The 22,971-nt window shown below is 36.2% G+C and overlaps 1 long non-coding RNA gene across 1 annotated transcript; it reads left to right on the forward strand.

Annotated features, from left to right (window-relative positions):
* Positions 1 to 1,276: 1,276 nt before the first annotated feature.
* LOC116559455 lies at positions 1,277 to 20,947 on the forward strand. Its single transcript, XR_004272465.1, has 3 exons — positions 1,277 to 1,289; positions 2,306 to 2,309; positions 20,865 to 20,947. It is a non-coding gene; the product is annotated as an uncharacterized LOC116559455 (long non-coding RNA).
* Positions 20,948 to 22,971: the final 2,024 nt, after the last annotated feature.

The following is a 22,971-nucleotide window of genomic DNA, read 5'->3' on the forward strand; positions in this document are numbered from 1 at the left end:
GGCCTGGAGGAAGCCATTCTCACATGCCAGAGATAACATTTTTTTCTTTTGACCCCCCAATTTATAAACAAAGCTTCTTTTCTGTAACCAATTGCAAATTAGAAAATCTTTAAATCTACCTATGAATGACCTGCAAGCCCTTGCTTCAAATAACCCTCCTTTGTAGGCCAAACAAATGTATAACCTCCAGGTACTCCCTGTGTTGAATTGTAATTTTGCCTGTAACTTCACCTTTCCTGAAATTTCCCCCTGCCTTTAAAAAACCTTGCTTGCAAGCTATTGAGGAGGTCAGGTTTTGAGTGAGTTGCCTGATTCTCCTTGCTTGGCACTTTGCAAATAAACATCCTCCTTTTCTCGAGCTGCAAACTTCAGTGTGGATGTTTGGCCTCACCACACCAGGCGAGTGCACCCAACTGTGGTTCATTAACAAGATCTTTAACCTTCTTGTGTAAAATACCTTCTAGGTATTTTTTTTATTTGGTAGCAATTGTAAATGGGATTGAGTTCTCAAGCTTGATCATTACTGGTGTATAGAAATACTACTGATTTTCATATGCTGATTTTGTTTGTATCCTGAAACTTTACTGAAGTCATTTACCAAATCTAGGGATCTTTTGGAGGAGTCTTTGGCGTTTTCTAAGTATAAGGTCATATTATCAGTGGATAGAGATAATTTGACTTCTTCTTTTCCAATTTGGATGCCTTTTATTTCTTTCTCTTGCCTGATTGCTCTAGTTTGGACTTCCAACACTATGTTGAATAGGAGTGGTGACAGTGGACATTCTTGTCTTATTTCAGTTCTTAGGAGGAATGCTATTATTATTTATTCACAGAAAATAATGATAGCCAGATAGATTAAAACCCTACACCTAGGAGTCTATATTTTAGGTGAGGAATCCTAAAATAATGAATGTGGGTTATCTATGCCATCCTCCTCCCCTCCTGAGAGGGTCTCCTTGGCAACATAATAGGAAGGATCCTGAATTCTCACCTAGTCCTTTGGAATATAAATAAATCTCTCCGGGAGAAAGAGATGACATGAGGGTCTCCAGCTTTACAGTGCAGATTGTCTCTCTCTCTCTCTCTCTCTCTCTCTCTCTCTGGAGTTCTCTAGGTATCTAAATCAGTCATAATTTAACCTCTAGCAATTGCTTTAATTTGCTCAGAAAGCTCTAACTATGCCGAATCATATAATATGTTCACTATAGCCTCAGATATATATGATTACATTTAAACTCACAAAACACTATTTTTTTCCCCGAATCTCTTTCACAGAAGGAGAATCAAGGGTCAGAAAGTTTGGCAAATTTTCCAAGGCCACACAACTAATAAGGGGAACATTGCTGATCAGAATGAAAGCCTGTTTAGCCAGGCATGGTGGCTCATGCCCATAATCCCAGCACTTTGGGAGGCCAAGGCAGGCGGATCACAAGGTCAAGAGATCGAGACAACCCTGGCCAACATGGTGAAACCCCATCTCTAGCAAAAAATACAAAAATTAGCTGGGCGTGGTGGTGTACACCTGTAGTCCCAGCTACTCAGGAGGCTGAGGCAGGAGAATTTCTTGAACCTAGGAGGCAGAGGTTACAGTGAGCCAAGACTGTGCCACTGCACTCTAGTCTGGTGATAGAGACTCTGTCTGGCAAAAAAAAAGAAAAAATAAATAAAGGAAGCCTGTCTGATGTGAAAGCTCTTTGGTGGCTAAAATGCTGGCCTAAAAGACAAGTTTAAGAAATATATATTTTACATCTCCCTTTTCAGTAAGCCTACATTAAGTGATTCTGAGGATATGGCATCTCACCTCCTATATAAAGGCTTTTCTGCATTCATTTGGCACAGTGAACCATTTTCAGATGTCACGAAGGAGGAGGAAGAGAACTGTTTGACAGAAAGAGGAAAGTAGGATTAAAATTTAGGAAGGTACATTTTCCCCCCTTTTTTACAGTCTCATACTATGGTTTTTTTTTTTTTTTTTTTTTTTTTGGGGGGGGGGGGGTTGGAGTCTCACTCTGTCACCCAGACTGGAGTGCTTTTGGCATAATCTCAGCTCACTGCAGTGTCTGCCTCCTGAGTTCAAGTGATTCTCCTGCCTCAGCCTCTGAGGTAGCTAGGGCAACAGGTGAGCACCACCCCACCCGGTTGTATTTTTTTTTAATAGAAACAGGATTTCACCATGTTGGTCAGGCTGGTCTCGAACTCCTGATTCAAGTGATCTACCAGCCTTGGCCTCCCAAAGTGCTGGTATAAAAGGCATAAGCCATCACACCATTAATAGCACCAGTCTCATGCTATTAATTCATTGCAGAAGAGTTGCCTGAAAGATTGGGAGGGGCATTTTTCTCGCCACAGGCTTTGCTTTCTCCCCGTTCCAATAAAGAAGTATTTTTCTTCTATTCGTATTATTTTGCTGTATGCTTGTAGCTAATATGATAGCATATGCTGTTCATGGGTGTTACAAAGACACAGGGAAGCTTTAATGCTGATTTTCTTTTTGAGTTCTAACTTCATAGGAGGTGAATTTAATAAGGGCAAAGAAGACAGACTAAGAATGCCTTTTTTCAATTTTTGCTTTGTATCATTAGGTGACAGTATTTTTCATAAAGGCATTATAGTTCTGATGACCTAAATTTATTCCTCCTGTTGTGAAGAACATGAGTTACCAATGCACTAAAATAGTCTTTATTCCTGGTTTCCCCGATTCTGCTGTAGTAAAAAGGACAAAGCTGGTGATGATGCCAAAATACTCTCATACATAATGATGCATTTGAAAGCAGGGCTTTCAGGACTTCAGCAAGTCCAATATGTATTGGGTTTGAGCCTCAGGGATCATGTGAGGGTACAGCTGTGCTTCCCCAGCTGACTCTGTCTCCCTCAATATCACAGGGGGCCAGAAATATTCTTGTGATTTTAAGTGTCATGGTGAGGCATGAGTCATCTGTGAATGCACTTTTTGGGGTTTAAAGGTCCTATGATGTATTACCCTTGAGAAAGACTGGAGAAGGAAAGGATAGAGCTGGGAGTTGATCACTGCCACTCATGTCCAGGCCCTACCAGCAAAGTCACAGCCTCATCACGGGTCACTGCCCATGTCTGCCTGTGCCTTGGTGTCCCTAAAGCCTGGACCCAAAACTCTGGTCAATGTTGGATAAGAGAGATCACCAGAGATTGGGACAGGCTATGCTCTGAGGAAACTTCCGATGATAGCTCTGCCTGTGGCTATAGTTATTGCTCACTTCTTTTTGTTGATAGGGTCTTGCTTTGTCACCCAGGCTAGAGTGCAGTGGTGTGATTTCAGCTCACTGCAGCCTTAGACTCCTGCCTCAGCTTCCTTAATAGCTAGGACTAAACTGGTATGCACCATTGCACCTGGCTAATTTAATTTTTTTTGTAGAGATGGAGTCTCAATATGTTGTCCAGGCTAGTCTTGAACTCCTGGCCTCAAGTGACCCTCCCTCCTTTGCCTCCCAAAGTGGTGAGATTATAGGCATGAGCTGTTATGCCTCACTTTTATTGAAATATACTTAAGGAGGAAAAGGAAGGAACCTCTTGATTTCCTCTCACTGTCTCTTCTCTTCTTACCTCCCTCAGTTGCTGTTTCTCTGGGATTTAGAAAAGAACCAAGTAGAGATTTGCCTTAAACAACTGGCTTATTTTACTTTAATTCATTAAGGAATAGGAGGGAGGTTGTGATTATGGTGGGAGGAGTGAAATAAAAGAACATTAATCTTTGTTGCATCCCTACTGGATGTCAGACATTTTGCATATACTCTCTTATTTTGATCTTTATATTACCTATGCAAGGTAAGCATTCATTCCATCATCCATTCATTTATTGAGTGCTTATTATGTTCCAGGCACCAGTCTAGGGGCTGATTATTAATATTTCCAATTGAAGATGAAGAAAAAATCTGAGAGAGACTAAGAAACTAAGAAATTAAGTTGTGCAATTAATAAGTGGAGAAACAGAATTCGAGTCCAGGATAGGTCCATTGGCCCTGATGTTTTCTTCTCTACAGCTGGGAGGCAGTTATTTTTTAGGGGTTTAATAAGGAGCTTAATAAGGTAAACCAGACCAGTTTCTCTTGAATGATTAATGCTGAAAAGATATCTTCACATAATTTGTTTGGAACCAAAGCGGCAGTGTGTGGAGACTATTATTGCTCCCTTTCCTGCTTTGTTTTCGGTTTCCTTCTATATTACCTCTATTCTCCTGACATCTCTTCCCTCCATCATTCATTCCCTCTTCTTTGATGTGGATAAGTCATGAACTATTGGCCTCATGTACAGTACTTTGCAAGTTCAGCCTCAAAGACCTCTTCCAATCACATATTGACCACTAAATCCTTCTCAGGTAGAAATTTGGAGCCCCTATGGTCAGTTCCTCTGGTGGCTTCATTAAGATTCAATGTAAATAAAGTTCCCTATCTAAGATTCCATTCAGAACAAAGTAAATGTAATTTTTAATTCATTGGGTATTTGAAGGATGCTTCTATTGACATTTTTAATCTTTAATAGTACTGTGGTTTGTGACATGATGTCTGGAGACTTTAGAGATGACTTTTCAGCTTATTTTGTAGAAGAAAGTATAAGATGTTTTGTTCAGTGTTCATAAATTTTTAAATTTAAACCCTTCATGCATCTAATTGGTTTTACATATTACTTAGTAGCTACTCTTTCTGGTTGAAAACGATTTTTTCAGAATTTTTTAATGGGTTATTTATTCAGGATTTAGAAGAATAGACCTATTGCTTAGGCATATTGATTGACACAATAATAAAGTCAGTCCTTCAAATCAGTAACTTTAAAAAAATTCTTTTATAATTTCAAGGGAGTTTCTCAACTATTGAGTTTTATTTTAACGGACAGTCATATCAAGAACAGCTCTGGTAATGTAATTCACAACCAGTTCTTCCATTATGAATCAAATGAATTTTTTATGGCTTTCAGAAATGAATCTCCACCCATGAGACACTTATAATGGTAAGAAAGTGAATGAAAATTCAGATGTTTTTGAAGTAATGAAACAATGCAGGAGTAGAACAAAACAATATTATAATAAAGGCAAGAAGTTTCCTTAACTTTTGGTTAACAAATATTTAAGTTGTTTAGCTGTTACACATGAGAACATGCTTATGAAAAAAATAACTAATTCCTAATGCAGAAAAAGGCAGGTAAGGTCATCTACCTCAGCTGGAAGCTTGCTGCAAGTGACATTTCAGGTTTTTTAAAATAATATTTCAGAAAAAAATACATTTTCCCACAGAAAGAAACAGATAGGTAGTGAAGCATTTCCTGCCTTTTTTCCTTGATTTTGCAAACTGAGTGAATCTCTCTGTCATGCTTTTGTCTCTATATCCTATAAGCAATACTTGTATTATTGCTAATTATTTTCTTCTCCAGACCACCTTTACTTCTGTAAGAAATATAGACCTCCCACTTAACTACTGATCACAAATACCCCATAAGGGCTTCTAAAATATTATCACTGAGGTTACATAGCACTGTTTTCTGATATGTTGTTCTAAGAATGCTAAACCCTGTTTGAATACTATAATATAAATTGTTTACAGATAAAAGTAAGACATTGGAAGATGTTGAAATGAACGTCTTTCTATAACCAAGAGAAAAATATTTAAGCTCTTGTTCCAGAGAATTAAATTATCTAAATTTAAATTATCATATCTAAATTCTCTGATAAGCTCTTGTTATCGGAGAATTTAGATTCGAATCACTTTTCTATTGATGTAGAAGAATTTTTGCCTTTCATTAACAAAATAGGGTAAATGGAATCTAAAAAAATAAATAAACAATTTTACTTCCTGAAAGAGCTAAACTAATCTTTCTTACCTAAATTTTCCCTATTTGGAGTATTCTCTATGGGGTTTGAATTTAATCAGTAGAAGTTCTAAGTTTAGAACAAGGTGGTTTTGGGGATGTCATCAGGTGACCTATAGGAAGAAGACTACCGTTGCATTTACACTTCAGGCTGGCCATTTTTTCAGGGTAAATGAGGAGAGTTTGGGATGGGGAGTAGAGAGAGCAGTGAGTCCCTCAACCGACATCTGACTGCTTCTTACTGTGACCTTTGGCCACGGCTGAATTTTTTTTCTTTAAGTTCCTGTAGTAAACAGAATTAATATTTAAGCTGTTTGCTGAATGAAGTAATAAAATATATCCTTGATGTGTTGTTTTATGACATGGATCACTGAGCTGTTTATACAATGCCAAATGACTTACAGAGGGTTTTTTAAAGGTGTACATCCCTTTAGATAAGATATACATCACTAAGCTAAAACAAATAAACAAATAAAGGTTTACTATAGACCACTTCTAAACTACCTTTCCTATATCCCACTCCTTAGTGACTACAAAGAATCCTGTAGAAGAGGGTATTGGTGTGGTTGTGTAAAATCAATAATAATTAGTCCTGGATATACACTAGAAAAGAAACACAAGTGAACACGTATGTGTGTACATGTACACAGGTATGTATAACATGTGTGCTCTTCAATATATAAAATATTAAAGATATGCATATCTGTATGTATATATGGGTACTTATCTATATTTCATACATATATAAATTACTTTGTACCTACATGAGCTATGTTTAGCTGTTTCATTGACTTAGATGACCAGTCTCTCAGAAGTGAGGATTCACTTGTTTAATTTCTACATTTGCTAAGATAATACCACACACAAACATTTACTGCATAGTTGATGGCAGCTACCCTAAGAAATAGAGTTTTCTCTGTGTCTTAGTGCATGCTATCCTTCCATGAGTGGTTTTTCTCCCTCTTACCTCTACCTTCTTTGTGCTGACTTCCTGGGTCACAAAACAACACTGAAGTTCCTTTGTAAATTTCAAAACCGCTTATAATTTAGACCAGTGCTACTCAAAATGTTTTGGAGCTGGTGTACAAACTGATACCTTCCCACCACAATGAGGGAGGTACAGGAATTAAGGGTAAACAATTAGGAACTTTTGCAGCAGTTTGACTTTACTGAGATACTCAAGCAGAGTCTTATTTTTCTCATAACTTCTTATTATATTTTATAATACTATTGGTATACTATAGATTGGAAATTAAGAAAGACAAACATGAAATAACATTCTGGACTTTTACCACAGATTGTTTGAGAAGCAATGATCTATGTGACTGTTTCTTGAAGCTGACTACATATCAAAGTTTTGCAGAGAAACTTGTTAAAAAGCACAAGATGGATAGTGACTGGAGCTAGGCTCTGTAAAAAAAAAAAAACCCTCCAGGTTATCTTGATGCACATCATGTTTGCAATGTCACTTGGACCATATCTATTTAATTGCTGCAGCTAATTACATCAAGACTCATCAATTTTTGATGATTCTAGTAGAATTTGATGCCATGTGAGCATTGATCTTGTCCTCACTGCTATGCCTTCAGCACTAGACTTATAACTGATATCCATAAGTGATAAAACACTTTGGCTGAATGAGTGAATGCATCATGTCTTCATTTTGTGGCTTCTAATAGATTCTTCAGATGCAAAAGAGCTCATTTTATATACATATGCAAATAAAAGCCTTCTATAATAAGAATGACATCACTTTTGTCCTCTCTTTGTGTTATCAGCAAGTGAATTTCTCTGTACCCTTACATCACAACCCCAATTACCACTCCATATGTTTTCCAAATTAGTAGCTAATAGAGTTTTTCCAGGCAGCTGAATCTAGAAATCGCCAGGGATTCGCTGCTATCCCTGAATCAGCAGTGGTTGATCTTTCCCCTTGCTATGGAGAACTTGACCAGAGGAGGCCACTTCCCCTGGCCCAGCAGCTTCTTGCATGGGAAGCTAGCTGCTCTTGCTGCTATTTGGCTGATTATTTACCCTATAGTACATTTTATTGTCACATAAATACACCAAGTCCTTCCATGTCTTTGTGCCTGTTCCCATGCCATGACTCCTTCCTAGAATACCGTGCTTTTATTCTTACTCACCAAACAAGCTCTTCTACTCCTTTTCTTAGGGCCTCCTTCCTTTGATTCAGCTGATAAGCAACTACTGGCTCTCTCCATCAAAGCTAATTCTCTGCCTCCTGTTGTCCCCCCATACTTTGCCACTCTAGACATTTGTTGCATATCATTTTTTCTGTTATGTACTAATACATCAGTCTTCATTCTTTCTTCTCCCAGACTATACTCCTTTATGAATTTCAAAGCCACTTATAATTTAGACCAGTGCTATTCAAAATGTTCTGCATATCTCCTTCATTTCTGTGTTGTCTTTGCTTATCTCAGTGTTGGCTTCAGATCAGATACTTCAGAGATGCTTTTTAAATCAGTTAGGGAAGTTAGAATAGGAGAGAATGAGGACTCTGTGGTGCTCGGGTGCCATGCATCCCACAAAGAGAGCATGAAAGGACATTTTTTTTTCTCTGAGTATTACATGGACTCCTTCAGTGATCCCTGTGTCTGTTGGACCTTGAGTAATTACATGTCTTTGTGAGGCTATTAATTAAATTCCTTTTGGTATCCCGAAAGTGGATGTTTCCTGTCTGTATCCTTTTGTTGGATCCCAACATGAATATAAGCAATCACTACTCTGCTGCTGAATTCAGTCTCTTCCAATTTCAATAAAAGAAATACATTTTCTTTAAGTGTTCCTCTCTTTGCTGTAATCTTGACATAGGTTCCTTTATTTTGTCAAGATAATGGATATTAAAAAACAACAGCTAACTTATTAATTTGTTACTGATAGTCCCTTTAGCACTTGAGTTATAAACCTTTCAAAGGCTCAGTGATTCTGTCCTCATCATCAAGGAGCATTTCTTTTTGTTCTTCTGTCAAGACAGGAAGATTTCCTCTATGATATGTTTTTATATCCAGTTCATCCTTGAACTGGGGATATAGCCTTCTAGAGTACCAATTGCATATGGAGTCTCCTCTTTGATTCTGCATCTTATAGGATCTAGGATTAATCTTTGGCTCACTGTTCCTGTCATAACATCAGAGCAGATGCTCAGGGACACCAGGCTCAGCAGATGCCTCTAGGTGAAAGTCAGGTGTGTTGGTGAGCACTTACCTATCCCTATGCTATGTTCTTTTACTTTATTTTTTGGCTTCTGATTATTGGTTAGTTTCTTGCCAGCTCAGGGAAGAACTGATGTGCATTAATATTTATTTTCTAGAATTTTAATTTTTTTCAGTGAGTATGACATCTGAAGGATCTAGGATATCACACACATAGATCCAGAAGCTTAAGCATATTTTCTTAGTATACTACTTTAGATAATTTTTATAGATAATTTGAATAACAATCCAACTACCTTCTTGGGAAATATACTTAAGGACAGAACATAAATTTGTGTGTCAATAACTTATTTGGCCTTAAGAATAATTGTAGAATGAATGAGAAAATGGCACAAGAGTATAATAAGGCTTAGAAATTTGAGAGTAAATGTACTTTGTCCAAAAACATAAATAAATAAAATAAAAGTTAGGGAAAATATCTTTATTTTTATGGGTTATGAGAACCTTTTATTAAATCCTTCTCTCATGTTTTTAAAATCTCTGCATTTCTATTTAAATGTGGGTTGAATTTGTCATATACATTAATTTCTATAAGTTTTTCATATCTCTCCTTTTTCACCAGACTTTCTCTTCTTGATGCTGCTGTTTTATTTTTTCAAATCTTCAACTTCCTTTTAGTTGATTCTGCTTTAAATTAGTCTCCCAATCTGTTTCCTTTTCTTTCCCCATAGTTTTTCCCCCCAGTTTTCTTCCTCTGACTCATAAACATACGAGACAGATATCTTGCTCACAGACTTTCATTCTTTCCCTCCCCTTATCTCTGACATTTTTCTTCTACTCTTTTTATGTGAAAGAACTATTTTTTATAGCAACATCACTTTCTTCTCAAATTTTTGAAAAACTAGGCAGCATATGAAGAATCTTGGAAACCTGAAAATAAGTGATTAAAAACTTGCTGAATAGTAATTATTTTTAAGATGGAGAATACCTGAAAAAGCAAAGATCTCTCTAGTTTTACCAAAAATGGGCAGAGTCAATAGGATTCTGCATGTTTATTTAAATGTAAATGTGAAGGTGATGGAAATGAAGATCTAAAGCAATGGTAGGAGAAAAGGTTAAGGAACACAGTCGGCTGTTATAGCTAACAATCACATAAACGGAAATGGGCAATTTTACAGGCTTCTGAAAAGATTTAAAAGGGTGGATTGATACTTAAGCTGAAGGTAAAAATGACTGGGCTAATGTCTTTTGTCCCCTGTAAGAGTAAAAGCATTCCTAACCGCAAAATGTAGTGACAAAAACAATAATGATTTTATGGAATGTTCTGTATGAACATCCAAATGTTCACGGTACTTTGCAGGCCACCAAGTGATTAACATATTTCATCTTCACAACAGTGTCAATTCTTTTCCTATTTTTCAGGTGGGGAAACTGAGGCTTAGACCTGTTAGACAACTTTCCCTGGATCACACAGCTGGTAGGTGGAAGTTCCAGTATTCACACACAGGTGTGCCAGATTCTGAGGTCTGATTTTTTAACAGAAATGTTGCCTCAGCTGAATAACTTAAAAACAAGGTAGGAAAGAAAATGACCACAGGTATGATTGCAGTGATTTTTTGTTGTGTTTTTAAAAGAAAGATTCCTAGTTCTAGAACCTTGAGGAATCGCCACACTGTCTTCCACAATGGTTGAACTAATTTACACTTCCACCAACAATGTAAAAGGGTTCCACTTTCCCCACATCCTCTCCAGCATCTGTTGTTTCCGGACCTTTTAATGATTGCCATTCCAACTGGTGGGAGATGGTATTTCATTGTGATTTCGATTTGTATTTCTCTAATGACCAGTGGTGATGAGCATTTTTTCGTATGTTTGTTGGCTGCATAACTCTGCACATATATCCCAGAACTTAAAGTATAATAAAAATTAGATAATTGAAAAAAAGAAGATTCCTTTCATATCATATTCAAACTTAAATAAATCTTTTTTTTTTTTAAGGAATGACAAGATAAATTTTATTCCACTAAGGGGAGTGGGGTGTGGAGGTGGGGATTGTCTGGTTCTAACAGCATTTCCCCTGTCCTTTGCTGCTGATGCTCCTGTTTCTATATAACACTGGGCTGTAACCCCTCCACCACACCCTCTGCACCCTCCTCATAGTGCTGTGGGAACTCTTCCAATGTGTCTTTCATCCTGCAGACAGCAGAGCTCTTGGCTTGGACTCATACAGTTCTTTCAACCAGATTCAGAGGTATTCTGCAGAAGCTATAGTATCTCACTGAGGTTAGTAATTGGACAAAACTACTGAACTTTCAGGCTGTGATGAGTTTTTTTTTCCCTTTAGATTTGTTTATTCATCTATTTAACCTGACATTAAATTTCTTTATAAATATATGTGTATATATATATATAATTCCTGTTTTTTTTAAATTGCACTTTAGGTTCTGGGGTACATGTGCAGATCATGCAGGACTGTTGCATAGGTACATACATGGCAATGTGGTTTGCTGCCTCCATCCCCCTGTCACCTATATCTGGCATTTCTCCCTATGTTATCCCTCCCCAACCTCCCCACCTCCTGCTGCCCCTCCCCTAGTCCCCCCAACACACCCCAGTGTGTGATGCTCCCCCCTGTGTATCCATGTGTTCTCATTGTTTGACATCTACCTATGAGTGAGAACATGCGATGTTTGATTTTCTGTTCTTGTGTTTGCTGAGAATGATGGTTTCCAGATTGGTCCATGTCCTAACAAAGGACACAAACTTAACATTTTTTTTTTTATTATTTTTATTTTTTTATTTTTTTTTTTTTTGAGATGGAGTTTCGCTCTTTACCCAGGCTGGAGTGCAATGGCGCGATCTCGGCTCACCGCAACCTCCGCCTCCCGGGTTCAGGCAATTCTCCTGCCTCAGCCTCCTGAGTAGCTGGGATTACAGGCACACGCCACCATGCCCAGCTAATTTTTTTGTAGTTTTTAGTAGAGACGGGGTTTCACCATGTTGACCAGGATGGTCTCGATCTCTTGACCTCGTGATCCACCCGCCTCGGCCTCCCAAAGTGCTGGGATTACAGGCGTGAGCCAACGCGCCCGGCCAAACTTAACATTTTTTATGGCCGCATAGTATTCTATGGTGTATATGTGCCACATTTTCCTTGTCCACTCTATCATCGATGGCCATTTCGGTGGGTTCCAGGTCTTTGCTATTGTAAACAGTGACAAAATGAACATACTTGTGCATGTGTCTTTATAATGGAACGATTTATAATCCTTTGGATATATACTCAGTAATGAGATTGCTGGGTCAAATGGAATTTCTATTTCTAGGTCCTTGAGGAATTGCCACACTGTCTTCCACAATGGCTGAACTAATTTACACTCCCACCAACAGTGTAAAAGTATTCCTATTTCTCCACATCCTCTCCAGCATCTGTTGTCTCCAGATTTTTAATGATGGCCATTCTAACAGGCGTGAGATGGTATCTCAATGTGGTTTTGATTTGCATTTCGTTAATGACAAGTGATGATGAGCATTTTTTAATATGCTTCTTGGCCTCATATATCTCTTCTTTTGAAAAGTGTCTGTTCATATCCTTCACCCACTTTTGAATGGGTTTGTTTTTTTCTTTTAAATCTGATTTAGTTCTTTGTAGATTCTGGATATTAGCCCTTTGTCAGATGAGTAGATTGCAAAAATATTTTCCCATTCTGTTGGTTGCTGGTTCACTCTAATGATTGTTTCTTTTGCTGTGCAGAAACTCTGGAGTTTAATTAGATCCCATTTGCCTATTTTGGCTTTTGTTGCCATTGCTTTTGGTGTTTTAATCATAAAGTCCTTGCCTATGCCTATATCCCGAATGGTTTTGCCTAGGTTTTCTTCTAGGATTCTTATGGTGTTAGGACTTATGTTTAAGTCTTTAATCCATCTGGAGTTAATTTTAGTGTAAGGTGTCAGGAAGGGGTCCAGTGACTGTTTTCTGCACATGGCTAGCCAGTTTTCCCAACACCATTTATTAAACTGGGATTCCTCTCCCCATTGCTTGTTTTTGTAAGGTTTGTCGAAGATCAGATGGTTGTAGATGTGTGGCATTGCCTCCAAGGCCTCTGTTCTGTTCCATTGATCTATATCTCTGTTTTGGTACCAGTACCATGCTGTTTTGATTACTGTAGCCTTATAATATAGTTTTAAGTCAGGTAGTGTCATGTCTCCAGCTTTGTTCTTTTTGCTTAGGATTGTCTTGGCTATGTGGGCTCTCTTTTGGTTCCGTATGAAGTTAAAGGTTGTTTTTTATTTTTGTACATCCTCATTTTATAGAAAAGGAACATAATTCTCAGAAAACAGAAGGAACTAGCTTAAGAATATTATTGGTTTTTGTGAGATTATAACCCCAATCATTCCACTGGCAGAATCTCAGCTCCTAAATGCTACTCTGCTCTCTGTTCCCACCCACCAATAACTTGCCCATTGATTTCTCACAAGATTTATAATTCTTTTGTATAAAGGTATTCAGAAATCCTCCACTAACACATGATTGTGTTGCCCAGAGAGAATATCACTACAGTTCCTTTTTTTCTCTGGGTTTTTTTTTTTTTTTTTTTCCCTGAAGCAACTGGATTGATAGAATTGTATCTGTGGGTTTTTATCAGACGGCTTCTTTTCTATCATCCAGTGAAAGGAGCAGAGGAATAGGCTCTGGACCAACTCTAACCCCCTCACTCACAGATTTTCTGTCTTGGGAAAAATATATACAGTTGCTCTCTCAATGAGCAGGTTATTTGTGTTCTAAATTGTTCATGAGTGTTAAGAACATCATACATTAGAGAATGGTAATATCTTAAATGCAGGCATTGCACTATTTGGTGTATATGTTTATATTGAAGAGATTTTTATTGTTGCTTTTACAAACTATACAGGTGAAGGTTTAGCCTAGTCAGTCCCTATTGGTGACGACATAGGGAGCTGGAGCACTCATATTGAGAGAAAACTCTCAAATGAGTTCACAAATAATTCTCCCCTCCAAGGACACAGAAACCTATAATTTGAAGGTGAATATACAAAGTTTTGAAGCAAGTAACATATACCAATGATTTTCTCTGGCATCCTTCTGCTTTCCAAACTTCACTGCATCCCTAAATTTGTCTTTTTTTCTATTGTGGCTGAGCATTGCCTCCATATGCCTTGTAAAAACCCATTCTGTTCAGAAGGAAAACTGCTCACTGTGAGACTCTTTCATTAGGCTTTTTGGATAGACAAAGGTATTTCCTGATCAATGAAACATCTTGGCAAACAATTCTGACAAATATATATATATATATATATATATATATATATGTGTGTGTGTGTGTGTGTATATATATATATATGTGTGTGTGTATATATATACACATACATATATATATATATATACATATATATATATGTATATAAACTTTCATCACAGTCAAGACAACGGGGAACGATTCAACTTTTACTGAAGCTCCATCAAGGAATTAGCAATTTAGCATTTTTCTTGAACCACTGAGGGGAAATAATTTACATGGTGAGCAAAGGACTAGCTTAAACAATGCACTCCCTTTGGAACTATGAGTGCTAACAATACTGCAAAAACAATATGTACTGACTCATTTATATTTCTGCAGATTCCAGCATGGTAGATTTCTTCATAATTAAAATGCAATTGAATCGTTATACCTCATATTACTCCACAGATGCCTATGAATTATTTTCTGCTACCAAGAAATTATTAAATAGTCAAAATTACTGTGATTTGGCACACATCTTTCATAGCTGTTCTTCAGGGAGAACAGGGCCTTGGCTTCCTTTGGAGGCAGCAAGGCTCAGGCACTGAGCTCTGTGTTTGTGGTTCTTCTGACAGCTGCCTCTGAGGAGCTGTGAAGTTGTCCTTTGCTCTTCCTAACTTGAAGAGTAAAAGCCTTATTGTTGATTTCAGATCTTTTATATTGGCCAGGGTAGGGCTTATCAGAGTGTACTCCCTTCCTCAGTATGTTGGAATAGTGGGGTGGGAAGAGAGATGTTCTAGAAGGAAAATTGTACCAGAAAGCACACGTATTCCATATGAGTATATTCTTTATTTATTCTAGTAGCTTAAAACAACTTCTTACTTTAGTTTCTCTTATTTTAAGTATAAATCCACAATTTTGCTTTCATCCTATTACAGATGTGCTTAGGGCAATGAAAGGACCCTATCTGAAAGCAAACAGTGTAAATGTAGGCACTTACAGACAAAAAGTGTGTAATTGTTTTCTGTGATTCAGGTAAACAGGAATAATTTGCCTTTGAAAAATGTCTCAATCTCACAATAGAATTTACTTAATAAATATTTTTTCTTTTTATATTATTCCTTTTTTCTTTTATTCAAAAAATGTTTTATTTCCCTCTTTATTATAAGTCATTGGCCATAAGCTATTATTTTATTTTATTACAAGTTATTATACATGTTATTTATATAAATGGAAATATATTAAAAACTCTGTATATAATTAAAATCTTGCTGCATCATCAAGATTCTGAATATTTTTATTTCCAAAATAAGGAAAACTGACCGATTTGAAAATTCTTCATCTAGAATTCATATAATTATAGCTCTGAGCTCACAACCCCTGATTTTTAGAAACTTTTTCCTGCTTTCTTTTCACAATCTTTTACCACTTTCTTCTACATCAAACTGACCTTTTATTTTAATGGGTTTTCCAAAGAGAACTCACCGAAATCGAGGCAATCTATTACTGAACATGATTTTAGGTGACAACTTCACAGTATTGGTAGACTTTATGTTGTTACTTAATTGAACAAGCATAGTCAATTCAACAAGGTTTTTCTATATTATTATTTCATTTATCATGGAAAATCCTGTATGACTTATTACCAAGGTTTTGGGTAAATATTAAACCAAGGAGTCAGGAGGAAGTTAAAAAGGTATGGATTCTGGTTTTGCCAAGGTGGTGAAATAACCCAAATTGCAGGCTCTGTGCCTCAAAATAAACTTTGGAGACATTATAGAAGCAAAACGGCACTATGGATTCAAGAAATTAACAAGGGAAAAATATCATGGAAGACAGAAGACTGTCTGTGAACTGGTTTGCACAGGGTAGTTGGTTGGTAGTAGTCCGGGACACAAGAAAGACAGAGGCAGCAAATGAGAGAATGGGAACAGTGGACCTCCAGTATGGTCCTCAGACCAGGAGCATCAGTATCATCTGGGAATTTACTAGAATTGTAAACTATTGGCTCATCCCAGACCTACTGAATAAGAAAATCAGGGTAGGGCCCAACAACCTATGTTTAAACAAGCCTTCCCAGTGATTCTCATACGTGCTAAAGTTTGAGCAGAGAAAGGGTTTTAAAGCTTCCACTTGCCTTTTTCTTGCCTCACCTCAGACCAGCTGTGGCCCACAACCTTTGCTACAAACATTTGCCTCCACCCCAGCAGACCATAGGATCAGTGCCTTTGCCAGTGAAAGGAGTGTTATTACAGCAGTGCAAAATGTCCTGTGTGATGAGGAGTTGTGCACAGGTGTAGATCAACCAGGTGGTCTCCAGCTTTTATTTCTTCACTAAACCCCATGGGTGACAGCCTAGGAAGTAGAGTGCACTGCCCTCTGTCAATTCACCCAAGGCCTCAAAGAAACACTGCTTAGAGTAGTTGCCTAGTGATCTGTCAGCCAAAAAGTCACCAGGGATTCTGAATAGTCTCAGATACTCAATGTGGGGGCTAATCTTTGCCTCTCCAACTCACTTTACATATCCAAATCAGAGTTTAATCTGCACCATTCACCACTGACCACACAGATTAGCTGATATTCTGAGGAGAATGTGTGGCCATGGGCCACTAGAAAGAGATCTGAGCAGAGCAGAGGTGAACCCACAATTATGAGGACTGAAGATTATACCATTGCAGGACCCATTTTATGAAAAAGAAAAATAAATTACAAGTACAAAGTCAGGTGTGAAATGAATATTTGTCTAGGGTGACACAAAAAATCACAACAAAATATACATTTAAAAAAGCTGACAGATAGTCATAAACATCACTAAATGTATAAAAATATTTTTATTGATTAGCCAATTGAAATATCCCTATAAAACCATTTTCCTATTTTTTTGCCTCATTCTCTTTGATCTCCTCTTCATCTGTCAACAAATATATTATGAAAGATAATTGCAATTAAAAACAAAAGGATATTTTAGTTTTACTTGTCATATGATTGTACAACTTTAAAAAATTATTGATAGTTTAATGCATAAAACATTCACTTTGCACACTGACTTTTAAAAAATATTTAAATTGATTCCCAATGAGTATACATTATTTATGGGGTACATAGTCTCTATTGATGCATTCATACAATGTGAATCAAAGCAGGGTAGCTGCAATATTCATTATGTTAAATATTTATCATTACTTTGTGTTGGGAACATTCTAAATCTTCTCTTTGGCTGTTTTGAAATATATAATAAATTATTATTATCTGACTGTGCTATTAAACAGTATAATCTATTCCTTCTATACAAATGTATTTTTATACTCATTAACCAGCCTCTCTCCATCCCTCCCCCTACCCTCGGTCACTCTTCGCAGCCTTTAATAGCCATCATCCTACTCTCTACCTCTATGAAATCTTTTTTAGCTCCCACATATGAGTGAGAACATATGATATTTATCCTTCTGTGCCTGGCTTAGTTTACTTAACATAATTACCTCAGTTTCTCCATTTTGCTGCATACTACATGATTTTATTCTTCTTTATGGCTGAACAATGTTCCATTATATGTATATCTGCCATATTTTCTTTATTCATCTGCTGATGGACAGTTAGTTTGATTTCATTTCTTGGCTATTGTGAATAGTGCTGCAGTCAACATGCGAGAGCATCTAGCTCTTAAGTATACTGATTTCCTTTCTTTTGGATATATACTCAGCAATGGGATTGCTAGAATATACAGTAGATCTACTTTTTAGTTTTTTGAGGAAACTGCATACTGTTTTTCATAGTGGTTGTACTAATTTATAATCCCACTGCAATGTATCAGAGTTCCCCTTTCTCCACATTCTTGCCAACATCTATTTTTTTTTTGTCTTTTTTATCATAGCCATTTTAACTGGTGTGAGATAATAGCTCATTGTAATATTGATATGGACTCTCCTTATGATGAGTGATGAGCATTTTTCCATATGCCTGTTGGCCATTTGCATGTCTTCTTTTGAGGAATATCTATTTACATTTTAAAATCAGATTATATAGTGTGTGTGTGTGTGTGTATTTTGCTATTGAGTTGTTTGAATTCTTTATATATATGTACTATTAATCACTGGTCAAATGGATAGTTTGCAAGTATTTGCACATTCTGTAGGTTGTTGCTTCACTCTGTTGATTTTTTTGTTCACTCTTTAGAAACTTTTCAGCTTAATGAAATCCCATTTATCTATTTTCATATTTGTTGCCTATGCTTTTGAGGTGTTTCCTCCAAAATCTTTGTCCAAATTGGTGTCCTGAAGCATTTCCCAAATATTTTCTTCTAGTAGTTTCATAGTTTCAGGTCTTATTTTTAAGTTTTTAATCGATTTTGATTTGATTTTTGTAAATGGTAAGAGATAATGGCCTAGTTTGATTCTTCTGCATATGAATATCCAGTTTTCTCAGCACCATTTATTGAAGAGACTGTTCTATCTGCAATGTATTTTCTTTGTGTCTTTGTTGAAAATACATTTGCTGTAAATATGTGAGCTTATTTCTGGGTTATCTATCCTATTCCATTAGTCTATGTGTCTGTTTTTATGCTAGTACTATGCTGTTTTGGTTACAGTAGCTTTGTGGTATATTTTGAAGTCAGTATGATGCCTACAGCTTTGTATTTTTGTTTAGGATTGCTTGGCTATTCAGGGTCTTTTGGGGCTCTATACAAATTTTAGGATTTTTTCCCTCACTTCTGTGAAGAATGTTACTAGTATTGTAATAGGGAATGTATTAATATGCAGATTTCTTTGGGTAGTATGGACATTTTAGCAATATTAATTCTTTAAGTCCATGAGCATATAGTTCCTTTTTTGTATACTCTTCAATTTCTTTCATCCATGTTTTATAGTTTTCATTGTAGAGATCTTTCACTTCTTTGGTCAAATTCATTCCTAGGTTTCTTTTGTTGTGTTCCTATTATAAGTGTGGTTGCTTTCTTGATTTTTTTTTTCAGATTTTTCATTGTTGATATATAAAAATGCCACAGAATTTAGTATGTTGATATTACATCCTGGAACTTTACTGAATTTATTTATGAGTTCTAATAATTTTTTGGTGTCCTACTTAGGTTTTTCCAAATACAAAGTCATGCTTTTGTGAACAAGAATAATTTGACTTCATCCTTTTCAATTTGGATATGCTCTTTTTTTTTTTTTTCTCTTGCCTAATTGCTCTGACTAGTGCTTCCAGTACTATTTTGAATGAAAGTGGTGAAAGTGGGGCATCCTTGTCTTGTTTCAGATTTTAGAGAAAAGGCTTTTATTTTTTTTCCCATTCAGTGTGACATTAGCAGTGAGTTTGTCGTACGCAGACTTTATTGTTTTGAGATACATTCTCTCTATGTCCAGTTTGTTGAGAGCTTTTATTAAGGATACTAAATTTATTGAATACCTTTTAGCATCTACTGAAATGATCAGATCACTTTTTCTTTAATTTTGTTAGTGAGATGTATCTCATTGATTGAATTGTATATGTTGAACCATCCTTGCATCCCTGGGATGAATTCATTTGATCATGGTGAATGGTCTTTTTAATGTATTGTTGATTTCAGTTTGCTAATATTTGGTTGATGTTTGCATCTGTGTTCATTAGGGACATTGGTCTGTAGTTTTTGTTGTTGTTGTTGTGTCCTTGTCTGGTTTTGGTACCAGGGTAATGCTTGCCTGGTTGAATGAGGTTGGAAGTATTCTCTTCTTCAAGTTTTTGAAAAAGTTTGAATAGAATTGGTATTAGTTCTCTAAATGTTTGGTAGAATTCAGCAGTGGAATGGTCAGATTGTGGGCTTTTCTTTGATGGAAGCCTTTTTATTACTGTTTCAGTCTTAATACTTGCAATTTTGTTCAGGTATTTCTTCATGATTCAACCTTGGTAGGTTGTATGTGTCCAGGAATTTAGGTTTCTTCTAGGTTTTCCGCTTTGTTGTCATGCAGTTACTCATAATTATTCCTAATGATCATTTGTATTTTTGTGGTATTGGCTGTGGAGTCTCCTTTTTTTTTTTTGTCTCTAATTTTATTTGAGACTTTTTTTGTGTGTACCTAAACGTTTGTGGACTTTATCTTGTTAAAAAAAAAAACTTTTCATTTTGTTGCTCTTTTGTGCTTTTTTGTCTCAATTTTATTTATTTCCATTCTTATCTACAAATTTTGGGTTTGTTTTTTTCTTGCTTTTCTAGACCTTTGAGGTACATCATTAGATTATTTGAAGTATTTCTTCTTTTTTGGTGTAGGTATTTACCACTCTAAAGTTTCCTTTTAGAAATGCTTTTGCTGTATCTCATAGGTTTTGGTATATTGTTTTCATTTTCATTTATGAAATTTCCTCATTGATCCATTCATTATTCAGGAGCATGTTGTCAAATTTTCACAGATTTGTACAGTTTTCAATATGTCTTCTATTACTGATTTCTGGTTTTATTCCATGTGGTTGGAGAAGACACTTGACATATTTTGATTTTAAAAAATTCCTTAAGCCTTGCTTTGTCACCTAACATACAGTCTATCCTGGAGAATCTTCCAGGTACTGTTGAGGAAAATCTGCATTCTGCAGGAGTTAGGTGAAACAGTCTGTAAATATCTGTTAAGGCTAGTTGGTCTAGAGTGCAGTTTAACTCTCATGTTTTTTGTTGCTTTTCCGTCTAGATAATCTGTCCATTGCTGAAAGTGGAGTGTTGAACTCCCCTACTGTTACTGTGTTCCAGTCAGTATCTCCCTCTAGGTCTATTAGTTTTTTAAAAAATATATATTTGGGTGCTCTGATGTTGTATTCGTATATTTTTACATTTGTTATATCCTCTTGCTATATTGACCCCTTTATCATATAATGACCTTGTCTTTTTTTCTTTGCTTTATTTCTACAAGAAAGAGCTTTTTGTTTTGTTTTGTTTTGTTTTTTAACTGTTGTTGCCTTAAAGGTCTATTTTATCTAATGTAAGTATAGCTACTCCTATTCTTTTCTGGTTTCCACTTGCATGGTATATCATTTTCCATCTCTTTCATTTTGTCTATTTCTCTATAGGCGAAGTGATTTTCTTACACACAGAGTATAGTTGGGTCTTTAAAAAAAATCTATTCATTGTTCAACCCCCATTTATGAGCCAGAACGTGTGGTGTTTGGTTTTCTGTTCTTGTGTTAGTTTACTGAGAATGATGGTTTTCAGCTTCATCCATGTCCCTGCAAAGGACATAAACTCATCCTTTTTTATGGCTACATAGTATTTCCATGGTGTATTTGTGCCACATTTTTTAAATCTAGTCTATCATTGATGGGCATTTGGGTTGGTTCCAAGTCTTTGCTATTGTGAACAGTGCCACAGTAAACATACGTCTTTATAGTAGAATGAGTTATAATCCCATTACTTTGGGTATATACCCAGTAATGGGATTGCTGGGCCTAATGGTATTTCTAGTTCTAGATCCTTGAGGAATCACCACACTGTCTTCCACAATGGTTGAGCTAATTTATACTCCCACCAATAGTGTAAAAGTGTTTCTATTTCTCCACATCCTTCTCCAGCATTTGTTACTTCCTGATTTTAATGACTGCCATTCTAAATGGCATAAGATGGTATCTCATTGTGGTTTTGATTTGCATTTCTCTAATGACCAGTGAAGATGATCTTTTTTTTTTTTTTTATGTTTGTTGGCTGCATAAATGTCTTCTTTTGAGAAGTATCTGTTCATATCCTTTGCTCATTCTTTGATGGGATTGTTCTTTTCCTGTAAATTTGTTTAAGTTTTTTGCAGATTCTGGATATTAGCCCTTTGTCAGATGGATAGATTGCAAAACTTTTCTCCCATTCTATAGGTTGCCTGTTTTCTCTCACAAGGAGGGGAACATCATACACTGGGGCCTGTTGGGGGGTGGTGGGCTAGGGGTGGGATAGCGTTAGGATAAATACATAATGTAAATGATGGGTTGATGAATGCAGCAAACCACCGTGACACATGTATATCTATGTAGCAAACCTGCATGTTCTGCACAGGTATCCCAGAATTTAAAGTGTATATATATACATATATATATATATATAGGAATTATTCATCCACTCTATGTCTTTTAATTGAATAATTTAATCCAGTTACAATCAAGCTTATTATTGATAGGTAAGTGTTTACTACTACTGCTTTGTTGCTTGTTTTTTGATTATTTTACAAATCATTTCTTTTTTCCTGTTTTACTGTCTCCCTGTGTGGTTAAGTGATTTCCACTAGTAGTATGTTTTGACTTGGTGCTATTTATTGTTAGTGTACTTATGATAGGTTTTTGCTTTGTGGTTTCCATAAGGCTTACAAAAAAGCTTATAGTTAAAATAGGTTATTTGAAAGTAATAATGACTTAACCTCAATCATATTGAAATGAAACTCTATTCTTTAACATTATCCCCCCACCACCTTTTTACTTTTTGATGGTTCAGTTTACATCTTTTTATCCTGCCTATCTTTTAACCATTTGTTGTATTGTCATTTTTAATAGTTATATTTTTTAGTCTTCAGAGTTAAGATATAAGTGGTTTACTTACCACAGTTACTATATTAAAGTATTCTAAATTTGCTTTCTTATTTTTACTAGTGAGCTTTATACCTTCATGTGTTTTCTTGTTGGACATTAGTGTCTATTTCTTTTGGATGAAAGACAGGTCTGACTTTAGCATTTGTTGAAAGACAGGTCTGTGTTAGTGAATTCCTTCAGCTTTTGTTTGCCTA

The sequence above is a fragment of the Sapajus apella genome, unplaced genomic scaffold (genome assembly GCF_009761245.1).
Source record: "Sapajus apella isolate SASKATOON/1434 unplaced genomic scaffold, GSC_monkey_1.0 scaffold1, whole genome shotgun sequence".
Taxonomy (NCBI): Eukaryota; Metazoa; Chordata; class Mammalia; order Primates; family Cebidae; genus Sapajus; species Sapajus apella.